Source organism: Narcine bancroftii, chromosome 4 (assembly GCF_036971445.1).
Source record: "Narcine bancroftii isolate sNarBan1 chromosome 4, sNarBan1.hap1, whole genome shotgun sequence".
In the NCBI taxonomy this organism is placed as follows: Eukaryota; Metazoa; Chordata; class Chondrichthyes; order Torpediniformes; family Narcinidae; genus Narcine; species Narcine bancroftii.
The window spans coordinates 290,835,128-290,856,430 of NC_091472.1; positions in this window are offsets into that span (position 1 = coordinate 290,835,128).

The window sequence follows — 21,303 nt, forward strand, 5'->3', positions numbered from 1 at the left end:
GGGCAGGGCAGCTTTGTCTGCAAAACAGCGGGCAGGGCAGCTTTGTCTGGAAAACAGAGCGGGCAGGGCAGCTTTGGCTGCAAAACAGAGCGGGCAGGGCATTTTGTCTGGAAAACAGAGCGGGCAGAGCAGCTTTGTCTGGAAAACAGAGCGGGCAGGGCAGCTTTGGCTGCAAAACAGCAGGCAGGGCAGCTTTGACTGGAAAACAGAGCGGGCAGGGCAGATTTGTCTGGAAAACAGCGGGCAGGGCAGCTTTTTCTGGAAAACAGAGCGGGCAGGGCAGCTTTGTCTGCAAAATAGAGCGGGCAGGGCAGCTTTGTCTGCAAAACAGCGGGCAGGGCAGCTTTGTCTGGAAAACAGAGCGGGCAGGGCAGCTTTGGCTGCAAAACAGAGCGGGCAGGGCATTTTGTCTGGAAAACAGAGCGGGCAGGGCAGCTTTGTCTGGAAAACAGAGCGGGCAGGGCAGCTTTGGCTGCAAAACAGCGGGCAGGGCAGCTTTGACTGGAAAACAGAGCGGGCAGGGCAGATTTGTCTGGAAAACAGCGGGCAGGGCAGCTTTTTCTGGAAAACAGAGCGGGCAGGGCAGCATTGTCTGCAAAATAGAGCGGGCAGAGAAGCTTTGTCTGCAAAACAGAGCGGGCAGGGCAGCTTTGTCTGCAAAACAGAGCGGGCAGGGCAGCTTTGTCTGCAAAACAGAGTGGGCAGGGCAGCTTTGTCTGCAAAACAGAGCGGGCAGGGCAGCTTTGTCTGGAAAACAGCGGGCAGGGCAGCTTTGTCTGGAAAACAGAGCGGGCAGGGCAGCTTTGTCTGCAAAACAGAGCTGGCAGGGCAGCTTTGCAAAACAGAGCGGGCAGGGCATTTTGTCTGGAAAACAGAGCGGGCAGGGCAGCTTTGACTGGAAAATAGCGGGCAGGGCAGCTTTGTCCGGAAAACAACGGGCAGGGCAGCTTTGTCCGGAAAACAGCGGGCAGGGCAGCTTTGTCTGGAAAACAGAGCGGGCAGGGCAGCTTTGTCTGGAAAACAGAGCGGGCAGGGCAGCTTTGTCTGCGAAACAGAGCGGGCAGGGCAGCTTTGTCTGGGAAACAGCGGGCAGGGCAGCTTTGTCTTCAAAACAGAGCGGGCAGGGCAGCTTTGTCTGCAAAACAGAGCGGGCAGGGCAGCTTTGCAAAAAAAAGCGGACAGGGCATTTTGTCTGGAAAACAGCGGGCAGGGCAGCTTTGTCTGGAAAACAGCAGGCAGGGCAGCTTTGTCTGGAAAACAGAGCGGGCAGGGCAGCTTTGTCTGGAAAACAGAGCGGGCAGGGCAGCTTTGTCTGCAAAACAGAGCGGGCAGGGCAGCTTTGTCTGGAAAACAGCGGGCAGGGCAGCTTTGGCTGCAAAACAGAGCGGGCAGGGCATTTTGTCTGGAAAACAGAGCGGGCAGGGCAGGGCAGCTTTGTCTGCAAAACAGAGCGGGCAGGGCAGCTTTGTCTGGAAAACAGAGCGGGCAGGGCAGCTTTGGCTGCAAAACAGAGCGGGCAGGGCATTTTGTCTGGAAAACAGAGCGGGCAGGGCAGCTTTGTCTGGAAAACAGAGCGGGCAGGGCAGCTTTGGCTGCAAAACAGAGTGGGCAGGGCAGCTTTGTCTGGAAAACAGAGCGGGCAGGGCAGCTTTGTCTGGAAAACAGCGGGCAGGGCAGCTTTTTATGGAAAACAGAGCGGGCAGGGCAGCTTTGTCAGCAAAATAGAGCGGGCAGGGCAGCTTTGTCTGCAAAACAGAGCGGGCAGGGCAGCTTTGTCTGCAAAACAGAGCGGGCAGGGCAGCTTTGTCTGCAAAGAGCGGGCAGGGCAGCTTTGTCTGCAAAACAGAGCTGGCAGGGCAGCTTTGCAAAACAGAGCGGGCAGGGCATTTTGTCTGGAAAACAGAGCGGGCAGGGCAGCTTTGTCTGGAAAATAGAGCGGGCAGGGCTGCTTTGTCTGGAAAACAGAGCAGGCAGGGCAGCTTTGTCTGCAAAATAGCGGGCAGGGCAGCTTTGTCCGGAAAATAGCGGGCAGGGCAGCTTTGTCTGGAAAACGGAGCGGGCAGGGCAGCTTTGTCTGGAAAACAGAGCGGGCAGGGCAGCTTTGCCTGGAAAACAGAGCGGGCAGGACAGCTTTGTCTGCGAAACAGAGCGGGCAGGGCAGCTTTGTCTGGGAAACAGCGGGCAGGGCAGCTTTGTCTTCAAAACAGAGCGGGCAGGGCAGCTTTGTCTGCAAAACAGAGCGGGCAGGGCAGCTTTGCAAAACAGAGCGGGCAGGGCATTTTGTCTGGAAAACAGCGGGCAGGGCAGCTTTGTCTGGAAAATAGAGCGGGCAGGGCTGCTTTGTCTGGAAAACAGCAGGCAGGGCAGCTTTGTCTGCAAAATAGCGGGCAGGGAGCTTTGACCCGAAAACAGCGGGCAGGGCAGCTTTGTCTGGAAAACAGAGCGGGCAGGGCAGCTTTGTCTGGAAAACAGAGCGGGCAGGGCAGCTTTGTCTGGAAAACAGAGCGGGCAGGGCAGCTTTGTCTGCGAAACGGAGCGGGCAGGGCAGCTTTTGGAAACAGCGGGCAGGGCAGCTTTGTCTGGAAAACAGAGCGGGCAGGGCAGCTTTGCAAAACAGAGCGGGCAGGGCATTTTGTCTGGAAAACAGAGCCGGCAGGGCAGCTTTGTCTGGAAAATAGAGCGGGCAGGGCTGCTTTGTCTGGAAAACAGAGCGGGCAGGGCAGCTTTGTCTGGAAAACAGAGCAGGCAGGGCAGCTTTGCAAAACAGAGCGGGCAGGGCATTTTGTCTGGAAAACAGAGCGGGCAGGGCAGCTTTGTCTGGAAAACAGCGGGCAGGGCAGCTTTGTCTGGAAAATAGAGCGGGCAGGGCTGCTTTGTCTGGAAAACAAAGCGGGCAGGGCAGCTTTGTCTGCAAAATAGCGGGCAGGGCAGCTTTGTCCGGAAAACAGCGGGCAGGGCAGCTTTGTCTGGAAAACAGAGCGGGCAGGGCAGCTTTGTGTGGAAAACAGAGCGGGCAGGGCAGCTTTGTCTGGAAAACAGAGCAGGCAGGGCAGCTTTGTCTGGAAAACAGCGGGCAGGGCAGCTTTGTCTGCAAAACAGAGTGGGCAGGGCAGCTTTGTCTGGAAAACAGAGCAGGCAGGGCAGCTATGTCTGGAAAACAGAGCGGGCAGAGCAGCTTTGTCTGCAAAACAGAGTGGGCAGGGCAGCTTTGTCTGCAAAACAGAGCGGGCAGGGCTGCTTTGCAAAACAGAGCGGGCAGGGCATTTTGTCTGGAAAACGGAGCGGGCAGGGCAGCTTTGTCTGGAAAATAGAGCGGGCAGGGCAGCTTTGTCTGGAAAACAGAGCAGGCAGGGCAGCTTTGTCTGCAAAATAGCGGGCAGGGCAGCTTTGTCTGGAAAACAGCGGGCAGGGCAGCTTTGTCTGGAAAACAGAGCGGGCAGGGCAGCTTTGGAAAACAGAGCAGGAAGGGCAGCTTTGTCTGCAAAACAGAGCGGGCAGGGCAGCTTTGTCTGCAAAACAGCGGGCAGGGCAGCTTTGGCTGCAAAACAGAGCGGGCAGGACAGCTTTGTCTGGAAAATGGAGCGGGCAGGGCAGCTTTGTTTGGAAAACAGAGCGGGCAGGGCAACTTTGTCTGGAAAACAGAGCGGGCAGGGCAGCTTTGTCTGGAAAACAGAGCAGGCAGGGCAGCTTTGTCTGCAAAACAGCGGGCAGGGCAGCTTTGCAAAACAGCGGGCAGGGCATTTTGTCTGGCAAACAGCGGGCAGGGCACTTTGTCTGGAAAACAGAGCGGGCAGGGCAGCTTTGTCTGGAAAACAGAGCAGGCAGGGCAGCTTTGTCTGGAAAACAGCGGGCAGGGCAGCTTTGTCTGGAAAACAGCGGGCAGGGCAGCTTTGTCTGGAAAACAGCGGGCAGGGCAGCTTTGTCTGGAAAACAGAGCGGACAGGGCAGCTTTGTCTGGAAAACAGAGCGGGCAGGGCTGCTTTGTCTGGAAAACAGAGTGGGCAGGGCAGCTTTGTCTGGAAAACAGCGAGCAGGGCAGCTTTGTCTGGAAAACGGCGGGCAGGGCAGCTTTATCTGGAAAACAGAGCGGGCAGGGCAGCTTTGTCTGCAAAACAGCGGCCAGGGCAGCTTTGTCTGGAAAACAGAACGGGCAGGGCAGCTTTGTCTGCAAAACAGCGGGCTGGGCAGCTTTGACTGGAAAACAGAGCTTGCTGTCTGGAGGGTCATGTGATCTTTGCAGACAGAGAGCCGGCGAAAAAAAAGAGGCTTCGCTCTCAGAGAGAGAGAGAGGAGAGACACAGACATTGGTTCCAGAGGGACAAGCTGACAAGCTTTGGAAGACGGCCTGGTCAAAGGAGAGGACTAGCTGTCCGGTGTTTCCCTTAGAATAGGAGCAACCGAAAGGAATCAGTTGTGGAAGTCCTGGAATGAGAAAAAAAAACTCTCTCTCTCTCTCTCTCTCTCTCTGAGAACCAACAAGAACCCTTCTGAGTTGTATCCATTTACCTGTTAAGCACCAAAGCCTGGTGAACTTTATTCATGTTAACTTCTGCGCACAGTACAAGAATTGCCAACAACCAATGAGATTGGACTGTGAACCAAATAACTTTTCTGAACTAACACACACATTACACCCACGCACACTTAGAATTAGAAGGGGATTAAGTAGGTTAAGTGATTCAATGGAGATGAGTTTGATTCTATTTTCATGTTCAAAGATAATTAAAAGCAACTTTTGTTGAAGTAACCCTTTGTCGTGGTGCATATCTATTCCTGCTGGGTTTTGGGGTCCTCTGGACTCGTAACAGAACATTGAGATAAAATAATATTACCACATGGGAAAAACTTATAAACTAAAAAATATTGGTAACATGATCATCTGGATTAAATTAAAAATGTAATCAGGTTAACTTTACACAGGCGAGACCCTGTTACCAAAATATTCATTTCTTATCCAATTAAAATATAAGTATTTAAATTATTTTATTTAATTATAGGTAAAATGTAGGATTCTGTTGACACCGTGGTTAAGTGAAAAAAGATACATCACCAACGTTTCGGGCTTGAGCCCCCCACACCTTGATGAAAGGCTCAAGCCCGAAACATTGGTGATGTATCTTTACCTTTGCTACATGAAGGCACTGTTTGACCTGCTGAGTTTTTCCAGCATTTGTGTGCTTTTTTTTCTTTTACCTTTAATTATATTTCACTGATGGCTTGATTTTCCTTAACAGGTCCATGTTTTGCAGAACTTGCTTATAAAATTCCTTGTATTGACAATCTATATCCCATTTACATTGTAACATACAGTAGCTTCTGCTGTGGTCACATCCAACTTAACATTCATTAATAAGAAAACATGCTCAACATTGGCATTATGAGCCAATAGGATGAAAATGTATTGACATAAACTCTGAGAATTGCTCTTGAAATTTAATTTGGTGAACCACAGAATACCATCTTTCATGGCACAACTTGCTTTCCCATTCTTCAGGATTACGTTACATCTCTTGATCAACGAGTTTTTTACATGTTATCCACTGACAAAAAAGAACACTACACTAAACACTTTTAAACACTATACATGATTCCACTTGTTCTCATGTTGGAAGAGTATTTAGTAACATCCATGCAAAAGTATCGAATTCTTCAAGAAATGAAATCCATTTCACAAGATGGTCATGGCAAATGCAGTAATAATTATCCACTTCAGGTTTCTTTTTCTATTCAAAAGTAATGTCTCCTTTAAGGCAACTCTTGACACTAAAAGGGATAAACTTTTCATCAACTCTTTCTTTACGCAGTCAATGAGATCCTTTAAGCAATGAAGTACTTCAATAACACTGCACTTTTTTTCAATTTCCATAATCCTATTGCTAAAGAGATATTGAATAACAAATAAGTAGGCTTCGCTCAATGGATTATTGAAAAAGTCAACAAGAATTTTTGGGAATTTTCTTCGGAATTAAAGCATGAATTCAATGCTTCAAATAAACTGAGGATTCCCTCAACTACATTTATTGAAGAGACCCAATGGATTTTAGAATGCAAGAGAACTGAAGAATACTGAATGCCAACAAAATCACAAAAATCCTTTAATCGCTCAGTTTGAACAGTACAAATGCGAAAGTAAGAAAACAATTTCTCAATGATTACTTCAATGTCAATAGAAAGGGCATCAGACACGGTTTGAGCAGCATTATGGAGGACAGCCAACACCTTCCATAGAAACATTCATGCTTTGCTTCAACTTTGAATAGACATTGTTCACAACTTTACGCCAACATCCACCAAAATTAAAATTTGTATTATTTCCACCAAAACCTGTACAATTTTTCTCATTAGCTCCTAACTCAGTAAGAGTTTATCTGCAAAAGCTTGCTATAGTTTCTGAGGTCTCATCTGGAAGGGATTTTTACTCACAACAGCCTTTTTCTCAAGAAAAAAAATAGCACAATTAAAAGGAAAAAAAATTCTGTGTTGTGAATACTTTCATCCGTGGTTATGCCGTAAAGAGATGAGGGATTTATATATTTGACAAACTCTGCAATGGTATACGGAGCTATTACATTTTTTACTATTCCTGTAGAGTTTGTCCTGGCACTTGAAAATTTGGATTCAATTTTCAATCAGAAAATACAGTACTGCACCCGGTAGAAGTATGTTCATACAGTCATTTGAGCTGAATGACATGATGATGAACAGTGTGGAAGGCCATTACAATTTCTACAGCTATTATTTTATCTTCTTTTTCTGTATATCTCTTAATCAAGACATTTGTTATTTTATCAGTTCCTTTTGTAGTCGAGGAAAGCATATATATGTTGCTTTATATCTGACTTCCTGCCATTTTCGATTTTGAATGAACAGTTGCATACTCCACAAAGAATTTCAAAATAACTTTTCCCTTGTCTAATAAATATCCATTCTTCAGAGAATCACCACAAAATTTACACTTTAATTTTGAGGTTAAGTTACAAAGCACTAATGAAAAATATTTTGCTAGCTCATGCGGTGATCTGTAATTACACCACTAGGTCACCAGGGGTCCTCCCGGTGACCTTGTACATAAAGCAGTCCAGAGCTACAGTCTAGCCTTCCAGGTTCGTCTTGCAGAGAGAGACAAGACACAGTGTACATATTAGTTTATTAAAGCTGTCTTATACTCGCACTGCTGATGTGGTTATTGTCAGTACAATTTAATAAACTAATATGTACACTAAGAGGTCTTGCAGAGAGACAACACCTCAGTGTACATATTAGTTTATTAAAGCTGTCTTATACTCGCACTGCTGATGTGGTTATTGTCAGTACAGCTTACCAATGCAAGAATTGAAAAAAATCAAGCCTGGTTATTTCACTGATCCATCACTAACAACTGCAATCGAATAACTGGCTGGCAAGGCCAGTTGCTGCAGCCAACGAATGCATGCGTGGCACATTTCATGTCACGGGTGCATTTGTTGGCTATGGTTTCAAACAAGTTTATTACTTGCCTCAAATACTTGCTGTCTTTGGGTGACTTCCTTCATGTAGTACAAATAAAACTATTGAAAATTCCAAATCGTACAGCTCTAAACTGCTGAATTTTGCAATTTATTTATTTAATGCATCCTGATAAAGTCAATACAGGACACAGGATGAAATCATTACTAATAGGACATGTCCTGTATATACAGGACACCTGGCATCCCTACTCTTTGGCCCAGCCTGGAACATCCACATTATAGATTTAACAAATAGTTCATCATTTATGTTTAATTTTGCTCAAGAAAAGGCTTCGTAAATGGCTGTTGCTCCAAGGATACAATAAGTTAAACAGGAAAATTTGCAAATTTGAAAATTCACTGTGATTGTCGTTTACAAAGAATTGCTGGAGGAACACAGCAAGTCATGAAGCATTCTCTATGTGGCAAAGAGAAAGATAACCAAAGTTCCAGGCCTGAGCCCTTTCTCAAAGTATTAGTAGGTAAGTGCCTGAATACAATTGTGGAGGCAAGGGGCAAAGGGAGGAACACTGGCAAGAGATCATAGGTGGATAAGGGTGGAGAGCATAAGAGAAAAAAGCTGAGGTGATAGGGGGAGGAGATAGCTCGCTGAATCCCTTAATGACTATTGACCAATTGCGCTTACCTCAACAGTGATGAAGTGTTTTGAAAGGCTGGCGTAGAAGCATATCAGCTCCTGTATGAGCGGTGTCATGGATACATTCCAGTTCGCCTATCATAGCAACTGGTCTAGAGTGATGCCATCTCCCAGGTGTGATGTTTTTTCTATATGATTAAAAAAAACTTGGTTTTTTTTGTATTACTTATATTTTATTATCAACTCAGGGCCTCGTGGGACACACCCATATTGTGCATCTAACCCGAGGTGGGACCTTCCGTCTCTGACACCCTCTAGTGGTCAGGAGGATCCAAGCACCACATCCCTTTTCCTTAAGATGTTCAATCTAGAAAAATTACAGGGTAATACACTACTCATTTCAATTTAAAGTTCAACACGAACAACAACAGTATAAACTTTTTAAGTGTGCAGTTATTTTTATTTTAGTGATTCAATCTGTCAGGTGCTTTGATAACACCTGTAGATCTTCTCAGCAGGTGCTACTGTCTAGCACTGGTGGCAGTACAGGGTGGATCTTCTGCATTTGTCTGTTTTTGCAGTGTTTTAAATAGACTTTGGATTAATCATCAGTATTGGAACATCCTCCAGTCTAACAGTGTAGGATCTTGGATTTACTACCTCCAGAACAGTGGTCTGCTTGTCCCAGGTGTTGGAATCTCCAAGACTCACTGTGTCTTGTTGTACCAGTGGCCCTAAGCTCCTTGCTGATGTCATAGTTTTCTTTTAGTCTCCTTTGCAGATGCTTTTCTTTCCATTTGACATCTCTGTTCTTGTTTGTGTTTGCAGAGCAGGAAAGTGGGGTGTGCAGTCTATGTCCCATCAGTAGCTCATTGGGTGGCATGCAATGTTCAAGTGGTGAAGCTCGATAACACAACAGAGCTAGATAAGGATCTGAGCCACTGTCTTGTGCTTTTTTTGAGCAGCTGTTTAACTAAGTGAACTCCTTTCTCTGCTTTACCATTTGACTGGGGATGCAGAGGTCTTGAAGTCACATGTTGAAAATTATACTCTTCTGCAAAGTTGTGGAATTCTCCACAGCTGTAGCATGGTCCATTGTTGCTGTAGATGATTTTGAGGAGTTCCATGTCTTGCAAAGATCGACCATGCATTTGATCAAGCAGGCAGCAGACATGTTAGGAAGAAGCGTCATCTCAGGATAGTTTGAAATATAGTCAATAACCAATAGGTAATTCTTTCCATCCAGGTGGAACAAATTAGTCCCAACTTTCTGCCATGGCTCCTCTGGTAAGTCAATTATGGTCATGGGTTCTTTTGGCTGCTTTGTGTGATGTTTCAGATGGAGATCATCCTGTCAATGTCAGCATTTATCCCTGGCCAATAAACGGCACTTTGGCCCTTCTCTTGCATTTTTCCATTCCCTCATGCACCCTTTTCAGCATCTCTTGTCACAGTGATTGAGGAATGATAATTCTGCTCTGTTTGAGTAGAAGTCCACTGACAACACTCAGTTCTGCTCTGATATTGTTTGTATGGCTGACATTCACCTCTAGGCCAAACTTTATTTGGATGACCTTATGTAGAACAACATATGTCCTTTTCTCCTTCAGCTGCAATCTGCTTGGATTTCATGTCACATACAAGAAGAAATTCAGTGATCGGGTTTACATGGACATTAATATTGCCTCTATGGAGTTCTTAATGTATGCTTCACTCTGTGTCATTGCCTTGGACAGTGCATCAGCCAGCACAATAAGTTTCCTTGGCGAATACACCAGTTCAAAGTCATAACTGTCTAGCTTCACATTAGTCTTTGGATTCTCAGTGATTTCTCACTGAGGTTTTTGATTATGGTTATTAATTGCTTATTGTTTGTCTCTGCCACAAATGTTGGTAGACCATACACATAGCTGTGGAATTTCACGAGTCATTGACCATCCTAGACACTCTTCCTCTATCTGAGCATAATCAAAATTCAGATGTGGTCATCGTCTTTGATGCATATGCAACTGGTGTCCAATCTTCTCCCACCACCTGAAATAGTACGGCACCTATTCTTTCTTTTGAAGTGTCCATAGATATTTTTGTCCTTCTGGATGGGTCCAAGAGTGTCAAAAGCATTGGTTCTGTAGAATGGTCTTCATTCATCCCTATTTTGCCTCGTGGTTGGTTATCCATTTGAATTCACATTTGTCCTGCACCAACTCCCTCAGGTACATTGTTTTGGAAGACATGTTTGGTGTGAATTTGCCAATGAAATCGATCATTCCCAGCACTCTTAATATATTCTTTTTTCTGTGAGTCTGGGTATCTCTAGAATTGCTTTCACCTTGCTCCACACCTGCCTCCAACAGCTTATCTCCCAGAAAGGTGATGTCCTTCACACTAAAGTGACATTTTGCTCAGTTTAGCATTAATCCATGCTTCTGGATACATTGTAGCACCTTGATGAGTCTCTCTTTGTGTTGCTCCTGTGTGGATCCCCATAAGATCATGTCATCTATGTATACACATTTATGCCTTCTATGATGTGCCCCATTGTCATGTAGAACACTTCAGGAGCTGAGGAAATTCCAAACAGGAGTATCGGCTGTGTATTGAATGTATAGTATTTTGTGCTATCTTCATGCAGTTTTAATTGCCAGAAGCCATAGGATGCATCCAATTTGGTGAAAAGCTTTCACCATCCATCTCACCTGTAATTTCATCCGTCATTGGAATCTGAGGATGTTCCCTCTTTATATTGGCATTCAAGTGTTTTGGATCCATGCGCACATATGTTGGTCACTGTTTTCTTTTGACATATAATTGAATTAAGCCATTCTGTGAGTTCCTCCACTTTCTTCATGACCCGTAGTGATATCATTTGATTGAGTTCCTGCTTGAGCTTGTCTTTTAGTTGCACTGGAACCTGCCTTGGGGCATGCACTATTGGCTGTGCGTCCTCCTTTAACTGAATCTTATAGGTGAATGGTGGAGCATCAAGCCCCTTGAAGATGTCTTGAAATTGATCCAGTCTGTTCATTGGTGCTGTTAATATGGTTCACCCACTTGACTAAGTTTTCACATGCTTTCTCATTTGTCATTTCTATCTGGGACTACTACAAACATGAGGTGGTGCTCTTAATCTTTAAATTTCATCTTGAGTCTACATATGCCTTTCATGTCAATGTGCTGTCCATTGTAGAACAGAATTTGGATGGATGTGTGACTTTATCTTCATTGCCCTGATGTTGCTCTCACAGATCAAATTGGCCTTTTCCCCCGTGTCCAGCTTGAAAGGAATACCTGCTCCATTTCCATGCAAAGGCACTGTCCATTTGTCCTGCTCAACTCTGTTCATGCTTGACTATTCAGTGTCTATTGGTTTGAAACCTTCCTGCGCTACCATGCCCACGAAGAATCTATCAATGAGGATAGTTTCTTCTATAGTGTGCACAATTTCTCTTCTGTTTTGCTTCCCTTTGGAAAAACATTGTTTTGCATAATGATTCTGTCCTTTGCACTTATTCCAGACTTTTACATTGGCTGGGCATTGTTTTGCTGCATGTTGACAGCCACATAGTTAGCAATTGAATGTCTCTCCATCTTTTTGTCATTTCCTATGTTTCGTTCTCTGTTTATATGTGCATCCAGACACTGAGGCTATGGCTGTGCCTTCATTTTCACCAGCCCTTGCACTCTTACTGAACTTTTTCACATGCTGCAAAGCTAATTCACTGGCATGGCATATCTTCACAGCTCCAGCTAAGGTAAGCTCCATCTCTCGTAGCAATCTCTCTCTCACTTTCTTGTCAATAATTCCTAACACAATTTGATCACGGATCTTTAAATCTTGCAGCAATCCAAAATTGTATGTTCTTGCTTTTAATTTGAAGTTTGCTAAAAAAGCTTTCTGCCTTTGGCAGCAAAACACATACCTCTCGAACGTCAGCAAAAACAAACATGTTGAAAACTTCTAGTGCTTGAGGTCCCACCATGGTAAATAGCAGTACAATTCTCCATGCATCCAGTTTGCTATTGAGTCCAATGGCTTGGAGATATAGCATGAATTGTTGTTTGAACCACCACTCGTGCTTGACATTCCCAGTCCAATTCACAACGTCAGGCAGCTTCACACTTTCCATGCCTCCTTCTCATACCCACTGATACTCACTACTGGTACCATGTGATGTTTCTTCTATTGTGATAAAGAAACTTGTGTTCTTTGGCATTACTTACATTTTATTATCAACTCACAACCTCATGGGACACATCCATTTTGTGTATCTAACTTGAGGTGGGGCATTCCATCTCTGATGCCCTCTAGTGATCAGGAGGATCACCAACTCCCAATCACCACATCTGGTTCTAAACAAAGCCCTGAAACACATGAACAGCAAAGGTGCATTCACCAGGATGCTCTTTATCAACTACAGTTTGGCATTTAACACCATCTTCCTCTCAAAATTGATCAGCAAACTCCAAGACTTGGGACTCAACACACCACTGTGTAATTGGATCATGGATTTCCACACCTCCAGATCACAATCAGTGAGGATTGGTAAGAACAGCTCTTCCACAATTTCTATCAGTGACGGAGCATCACAGGGCTGCTTTCTTAGCCCCCTGCTCTACTACACCTATGACTGTGTGACTCAGTATGATAATAACACCATCTACAAATTTGCCAATAATTACATGGTAGTGAGTTGTATGAAGAAGGGATGAGTCAGCGTACAGGAGGGAGTACAACTTTGCACTCAATGTCACCAAAACTAAGGAAATAGAAAACCAGAGGTCTACAATCCAGAGATCATTGAGGGATCAGAAGTGGAGAGGATGAGTAAATTTAAGTTCTTTGGAGTCACTATATTGATGACTCTTTCCGGGAATCAACTCACTAGTGGCATCTTGAAGAAAGCGCCTCTCCTTCCTCAGGAGTTTGCGGAGGTTTAGTATGACACCAGAAACCCTGACAAATTTCTACAGATGTGAGGTTGAAAGTGTGCTGACTGACTGCATCACTGTCTGGTATGTTGACACCAATACCCCTGTGTGTAAAGCCCTCCAAAAGGTAGTGGACACAGCCTAGGACACCACAGGCAAAACCCTCCACACCATCAAGAACATCTACAGAGAATGCTGCCGTCAGAGAGTAGCAGCAATCATCAAGAATCCACTCCACCCAGAACACGCTCTGTTCTCGCTGCTGCCATCAGGAAAGAGATATAGGTGCCACAAGACTCACACCACCAGGTTTAGGAACAGCTGCTCCCCCTCCACCATCAGACTCCTCAACAACAAACTCAATCAGGGACTTATTTAAGGACTCTTGTTCACTTTATTGATTTGCACAGTCAGTTTATTTACTTTTGTTAACTGAGTTAGAGTTCTTTATTTGTTTATGTATTTGGTATGTACATTTTTTTTCATTCCTCACCCACAGAAAAAAAAATCTCAGAGTTGTATGTGATGTCATGTATGTTCTCTGACAATAAATCTGAAATCTGAATTCTGAAATCTGAATGGAGTGAGCATGAAGGGGGAAATGGAGGGTTGGGGAACTCAGAGTGGGGAAGGTGGCAGGTAGGGGAGATGGTAGGGAGAACAGAAAGGAGTGGGAGATGAGAGGATTTGAAGGCAAAGGGGTTGAGGTGGGAAGAAGGGGGTTGGGGTGGGAAGAAGGGGGTTGGGGTGGGAAAAAGAAGGTTGAGGTGGGAAGGGGATGGGATTGGAAGGAAGTGGGTGGGTGGGAAGAAGGATGGTGGGAAGTGGAGAATCTGAGGAGGATGGGAAGGGGATGCTCAGAGGGGAGTTGGGGGTTACAGTATGAGGAGGTAGCACATGGGAACATGCTGAATTTTCTGACATGTTTCCACCCTAGCTCCAGCCACTGACGACCTGAGCTTCCAACATCTTTGCTGCTAACCCTGTTCCCTGGATCTCGACTTGGTACTGTGAGAACAAGCTTTGAGCAAGGGACAAAGCAAGCAGGTTCCAAGCAGATAAATCGGCATTGGGATTGGTAGTGTTTTTTTGGATCTTGACTTGGGACAGTGGGACAAGCTGTAAGCGGGGGTGGAACCAACAAGTTCCAAGCAGATAAATTGGTAACGGAATCAGTAAGTGTTCTTTTGAATCTCTCTAGTGGCCAATTAGTTTTAGCCTTTAAAAAAAAAGGGGAAGCACAAGTAGAGTGCCCAGTGTGTGAGAGGCACAGGGGTGGAATGGATCTTTGAGGCATTGATGAGCAGAGGCAGAGGAGAATGTGCAGTGGTGACAAGGTAAGGGCAGGTTTTTCAACTTTTTTTTCCTTTTTCATAGATAGTGGGAATGGCAGCCAGGGCAGAGACATGCCCCTCTTACAGGATGTGGATTGTTAGGGAAGCCAACAGCATCTCTGATGACTTCATCTGCAAGCAGTGCATCCAGCTGCAGTTCCTGACAAACTGAGTTAGGGAACTAGAGCTGGAGTTGGATGAACTTCTGATCATTTGAGAGACAGAGGAGATGATAGACAAGAGTTACAGGGATGTTGTCATTCCTAGGAGGCAGGAGGAAGGTAGGTGAGTGGCAGTCAGGAGAGAGAAAAGGAACTGACAGAGGGTTCAGGGCACTCCTCTGGGCATTCCCTTCAATATCACATATACTGTTTTGGATACTGTTGAGGGGAATGACCTACCAGGGGCAAGCCACATCAATCAGATCTCTGGCATGGTGTCTGGTCCTGTGGCTAAGAAGGGAAGGGAGGAGAAGAGACAAGCTAAAGTGAAAGAGAATTCCATAGTTAGGGGGACAGATAAGAGGTTCTGTGGAAGAGATCGAATATCCCGGATGCTATATTGCCTCTCTGGCGCCAGACTCCAAGCTACCTCTGATCAAGTTCACACCATTCTCAGGTGGGAGGGTGAGCAATGGGTAGGAAGGGTGAGGAGGTCCTGCAAGGAGAGTTAAGGGAGTTAGGCACTAGGTTGAAGGACAGGACCTCCAGGGTTGTGATCTCAGGATTGCTACCCTTGCCACGTGGTTGAGGATTATGCAGCTTAACACATGGCTAAAGAGATAATGCAGGAGGGAGGGCTTCAGGTTTTTTGATCATTGGGCTCTCTTCCAGGGAAGAGACGGGATGGTTTTCATCTGAATTGGAAGGGGACTAATATCCTTGCGGGAAGGTTTGCTACTGCTGCTTTGGGGGTGGGGTGGTTGAAATTAGATTTGCGTTGACATTGGAACCACAGTACCAGAGTAGTATGGGGAAGTTGAGGTAGTGTGGAGGTGGGGGGGAAATATGAAGTGAAGATTGCAGCTAATGCCAGAAGTCAAAGGTTGTATATGTTGTAATTTTCTCAGGTACATTTATTTCAATGCAAGAAGTATTGTAGGAAAGACTGACAAGCTCAGATTAGAGTATGGATTGGCACATGGAATTATGACATTGTGGCCATTAGTGAAACTTGGTTGCAGGAGGGGCAGCAGTGGCAGCTCAATGCTCCAGGCTTCCATTGTTTCAGACACAATAGAATGGGGGGGGGGGGGGGGAATGAAAGGGAAACTATCACAGCTGTGCTCAGGCAGGACAGATCAGAGGACTTGTCTACTGAAGATATATGGGTGGAACTGAGGCACAGGAAATGTGTGACCACATACTGATGGGGTTGTACAATAGACCACCCAAGAGTGAGAATTGCAGGAGCAAATCTCCAGAGCAATAACAGACAGCTGCAGAAAACATCAAGTTGTGATAGTAAGAGATTTTCCCTTTCCACATATTGACTGGGACTCTCATACGGTAAAAAGACTGGATGGCTTGGATTCATCAAATGTGTTCAGGGAAGTTTTCTAAGTCCAAATATAGAGGAACCAATAAGAGCAAGTGCAACACTGGATCTCAGAAGTATATATAGGGGACCATTTTGGGTCCATTTGTTTCAAATGAATTAAGGAAAAGGATATGTCTGGTCCTCGAGTTGAGATTCTAAATTGGAGAAAGGCCAATTTTGAGGAAACGAATGCGTTGATTGGGAGAAGTTGTTTCCTGGAATGAATGTGCTAGGTACTGTAAATGGAAGACCTTCAAAGGTTTAATTGTGAGATAATAGAGTTTGTATGTTCCTGTCAGGATTAAAGGCAAGGCTAGCAGGCAAAGGGAACTTTGGTTTCAAAGGAAATTGGGGATCTGGTTTGGAAGAAGAGAGGGGGGTATAGCAGGTATAGGTAACATGGAGCAAATGAGGTACTTAAGGAGTATAAAAAATGCAAGAGAAAACTTAATAAAGAAATCAGGAAAGCTGAAAGATGATGACGTTGTTTTGGCAGACAATGAGAATGAAAATCCTAAGGGTTTCTACAGGAATAGTAAGAGGAAAAGGATAGTAAGGGACAAAATAGATCCCCTTGAAAATCAGAGTGGGAGGCTTTGTATGGAGCCAGAAGAGATGGGGTAGATTTTCTTTCTTTTTAAATTATTTTTATTAGTTTTAAACATGACAAATTTAAAAATACAATGAAAATCCATCATGAAGTATTATATATGGCTATTCAACAATCGGTACATCAAAACAAGTATGTAAATTGAAAACCACATTCATAAATCATAATCCAGGTGGTATGTTATATTCAAACAAAAGAACAAAAAAAGAAGAAAGAGAAAAAGAAAAAGTCCAAACCCTTTCCCTTACCACCATTGTATGAATTTATAGATACTTAATATTGAAATAAAATCAAAAGAAGAAAAAAAAATGGAATTAAGGAATTTTTAATAAAAGATATAGGTCAGACAGTCAAATTATGTTGAAAAATTATAAAGTGGAAAATTGGGTCATGAATAATCCCCGCAACATTTGATATCCTATACCTGAATTATTAACTGAATATCAAATCTTTTCCCTATTCAGTCAGGACATGAAGTCCCCCAGCCATTGACCACGAGTGGGTCGGGCAGATTTTTCCAGTTAAGCAAAATCACACATCTCACCAAAAGAGAAGCAAAGGAAAGAGTATGACTCTTAACTGAAAACAAAGCAATGGTATCCTTTCCTGTTGTAACCAAGAGAGCAACCAAAGGATTTGGCTCTAATTTTATGTTCAGAATTAAGGACGGGGTGCAGGAAATCTCTCTCCAGTCTTTTTCCAGAGAAGGACATCTAGAACATATGAAATTAAGGAAGCTTCTTGGGGAAGATCGTAAATGGGATTTTTGCATCAGTATTTACTCAGGGCATTGGCACAGAGTTGTGGGAAGTAAGGAAAACAAGCAGTGAAGTCATGGAACCTCTACACCCATGGTTATCAACCTTTTTCTTTCCACTCAACCATAGGTTCTCTGTGATTATTAAGGGATTGCTTAAGCTGATATATGGGTGGAAAGAAAAAGGTTGAAAACCACTGTTGTAATCGTACCTAATTGACTCATTATGTTAATGGTTTCATAACTCCAAAGGAAATGGGCCAATGGGAATTTTTCTCAAGCAAAATATTTAGTAACATTTGGGTCTAGAGCAGTGATTCTCAACCTTCCCTTCCCACTCACATACTGTCTTGCTAATCACAGAGCACCAATGGCATAGGGATTACTTAAAGTGGCAGTGAGTGGAAAGAAAAAGGTTGAGAACCACTGCTCTACAGATTAAAGAGGAGAAGGTTCTTGTTGTCTTAAAGCAAATAAGTATGGATAAATCCCCAGGGCATGACATTTCCTTGCACCTTGAGGTGCCCTAGTATAGAAATTGCAAGGGGTCTGGCAGAAATATTTAAAATGGGTGTGGTGTGGTGGGTGTGGTGTGGTGTGGTGTGCCATGGGTGTGGTGCCGAAGGATGGGAGGGTACCTCATGTTGTTCCATTGTTTAAAACAGGCTCCAAAAGTAACCCTGGAAATTGTCAACCAGTGTGCCTGACTCCAGTAGTAGGTAAGTTATTGAAAGGTGTTCTTAGGGATCAAGACTGATTAGGGATAGTCAACATGGCTTTGTGCCCTAGTAGGTTGTGTTTAACCAATCTTATAATGTTTTTTGAGGAGGTTACCAGGAAAGACAAAGAAAAGGCTGTGGATGTTGTCTAAATGGACTTTAGTAACGTCTTTGACAAGGCCCCACATGGGAGGTTAGTCAAGAAGGTTTATATGCTAATTATTCACGGTGAAGTAGTGAACCAGATTTGACAATGACTTGACAGGTGAAGCCAGACAGTGGAAGTGGATGAAGGCCTGGAGACTAGTGGTGTGCCTCAGGGATTGGTGCTTGCACCATAGTTGTTATAAATTTAAATGTAAATTTTAAATTATAAATATTTAAATTTAGACATACAGCACAGTAACAAGCCATTTCGCCCTATGTGCCCATGCCAACCAATTTACACCCAATCAACCTACACCTATGTACCAAAAGGTGGGAGGAAACCAGAGTCCCTGGGGAAAACCAACACAGACAAAGGGAGAATGCACAAACTCCTTACAGACAGTTTGGGTTTCAAACTCTGGTCCTGATTGTTGGTGCTGTAAAGGCGTTGCACTAACCACTACACCAACCATGCCACCCTAATGTGGTAATTTGGATCAGCAAGTTTGCAGACAACAGTTAGATTGGAGGTATTGTGGACAGTGAGGAAGGCTTTTAAAACTTGCAGAGGGATCTGGACCAGCTGGAAAAATGGGCTGTAAAATGGCAGATGGAGTTTAATGCAGACAAGTGTGAGCTGTTGCATTTTGGAAGGACAAACCAAGCAAAGACAAACATGGTAAATGGTAGGGTGTTCAGGATTGTGGTAGAACAGAGGGATCCGGGAATACAGCTACATAATTCTCTGAAAGTAGCATCACAGGTAGATAAGGTTATAAAGAAATCTTTTGGCATATTGGTCTTCATAAATCAAAGCATTGATTATAGGAGTTGGGATGTTATAGAAAAATTGTTCAAGACATTGGTGAGGCCAAATATGGAGTATTGTGTGCAGTTTTGGTCATCTAACATAGGAAATATATCAATCAGATAGAAAGAGTGCAGAGAAAATTTACTAGGATTTTGCTGAAATTCATGAACTAAGTTACAGGCAAAGTTTAAACAGGTTAGGACTTAATTCCTTTGAGCATCAAAAAATGAGGGTGGGGGGGGAGGATTTGATAAAGGTATTTAAAATTATGAGGGGAAAAGACAGAGTAAATGTAGATAGGCTTTCTTCACTGAGGGTAGTTGAGATACAAATCAGAGGATATGGGTTAAGGGTAAAGGAGAAAAGTTTAGGGGGAACTCCTTCACACAGAGAATGGTGGGAATGTGGAACAACCTGACAGCTGAAGTGGTGAATGGGGGCTCAATTTTAACATTTAAGAAGAATTTGGACAGGTACATGGATTGGAGAAGTATGGTGGGCTATGGTCGGGGTGCAATTCAGTGGCACTAGGGAGACTAGAAGGACTGAAGAGCCTGTTTCTGTCCTGTATTGTTCTATGATGCATGGTGCTGAAGCCCCCATTGGTTTTCAGGTAATCTCGACGTTCCTGTCGACCAGGTACTTATACCAGTCCCAACCATCACTGTGCTGGCAACCATGCTTTCACCAGTTCCCACACTAACCTCAGCTTCTGAAATTCTCTTCTCTATCCCCACAGACCTCTCCCTACTCACCTCCACCTACTCCTTTGAGCTCCCCCTTTCTTCTCACTCCCTTAGCCCTAAGACCCTCTCATCTCTCATCTAACTCCACCCTCTGACCTCCACCAACCCTTCCCTCCATCACCTCAGCTTTTTACTCTTGTGCCCTCCTATACATCTCTGATCTCTTGCCTGTGGTCCTATACCCCTGCCTCTCTCTCTCTCCCCTCACCCTTTCCCCCACCCCACCATCCTCACCCCATCATTTCATTCAGACACCTGCCTGCTTTAGCTCAGACCTTGAGGAAGGCCTCAGGCCTGAAACATTGGTTATGTGTCTTTATCTTTGCTATATAAAGAATGCTGCCTGACTTGCTGAAGGTGCCAGCCCTCTGATTGACACCATGTCCTCCCTGCCATCCGGGTATGCCACATACGCATACATCGGGTTTGCATGCAGAAGGTGCACTTTCTCGACCAGAGGGTTCGCTTTGTTTCTCCTCACATGATTTTTCAGCAGGACTCATCCTGGTGTTAGTCATGCTGGGAGTGATCCCCAAAGTGAATTTCCTTGGGAATGCAAACATTAGCTTGTGAGGAGTTGCATTGGTTGCGGTGCTGTAGTGCACGTCGAATCAACCAAAGGCTTGTTGATCCAAACCAATGCTTTTATTAACTAAAAGACTGGAGCATATCACAAGTAGGTCGACCAGTCTAGAATGACCTGGTCTGGCTAGGAGCAATCCTTTAAGACCTGCCAGTAGGTGTGGCTACACTCTCAGCCAATCACAGTCATCCTACACTACCATCTGTACATATGTACATATACACATTGGTGATAGAATCTGTACTATCACATTCACCCGTTCTTTGAGGACCGACCCCAGGGTGGATGGAAGTTAGGGGCTGTACCAGTCAGGGGGTCTGACCATCCGGCGTGACCACCGTGGCGCTGGAATTGGGGTCACCGGAGTCGTGTCGCCAGCAGGCCCATAGGGTGCGGCCACTGCTTTACTCAATTCCCCAATGGCGTTGTCGACAGTCTGGCCTGAGCTGGTGGGGTGGTGCTGGTCCCTCTGTTCAAGCTCATGACCTGGGAGAGAATGAATAGGGGGAGGTTGGGTTAAAGGTACTGCTGCGCCATCCAGCTTGGGCTAGGTCCCTTACTGAGACTGTCCTCCCGTCCGTCCGGGTACTCAATGTAGGCATAATGCGGGTTCACATGGAGCAGAGTCATTCGGTCAACCAAGGGGTCATTCTTAGAGTACCAGACGTGGCATCATAAAAGGACTGGACCAGGAACCGTGAGCCATGCTGGTATGGTCGTACCCAACTCGGATTTCCTCGGGAAAGAGAACATCCTTTCATGGGGGGTGGCATTGGTCATGGTGCATAGGAGGGAGCGGATGGAGTGTAGGGTAATGCCCTCATCCAGCAGTCTGCGCACCTCACTTGTGATAAATTTCCTGTGTTCATAACTATATTGCTGGCTTTTGGTGGCCACAAGCTTCCAACCAGGGTGAGATTTGCGAAAAGTGCTGGTGGAGCAACTCGGAGGGTGGAGAGACTACAGGTGAGGCCCCAGGGCGCAGGGGCGAGTGGCTTGGGCTGCTGCTGGCAGGAGGTTTCTGAGGTGAAGTGGTTACAGAC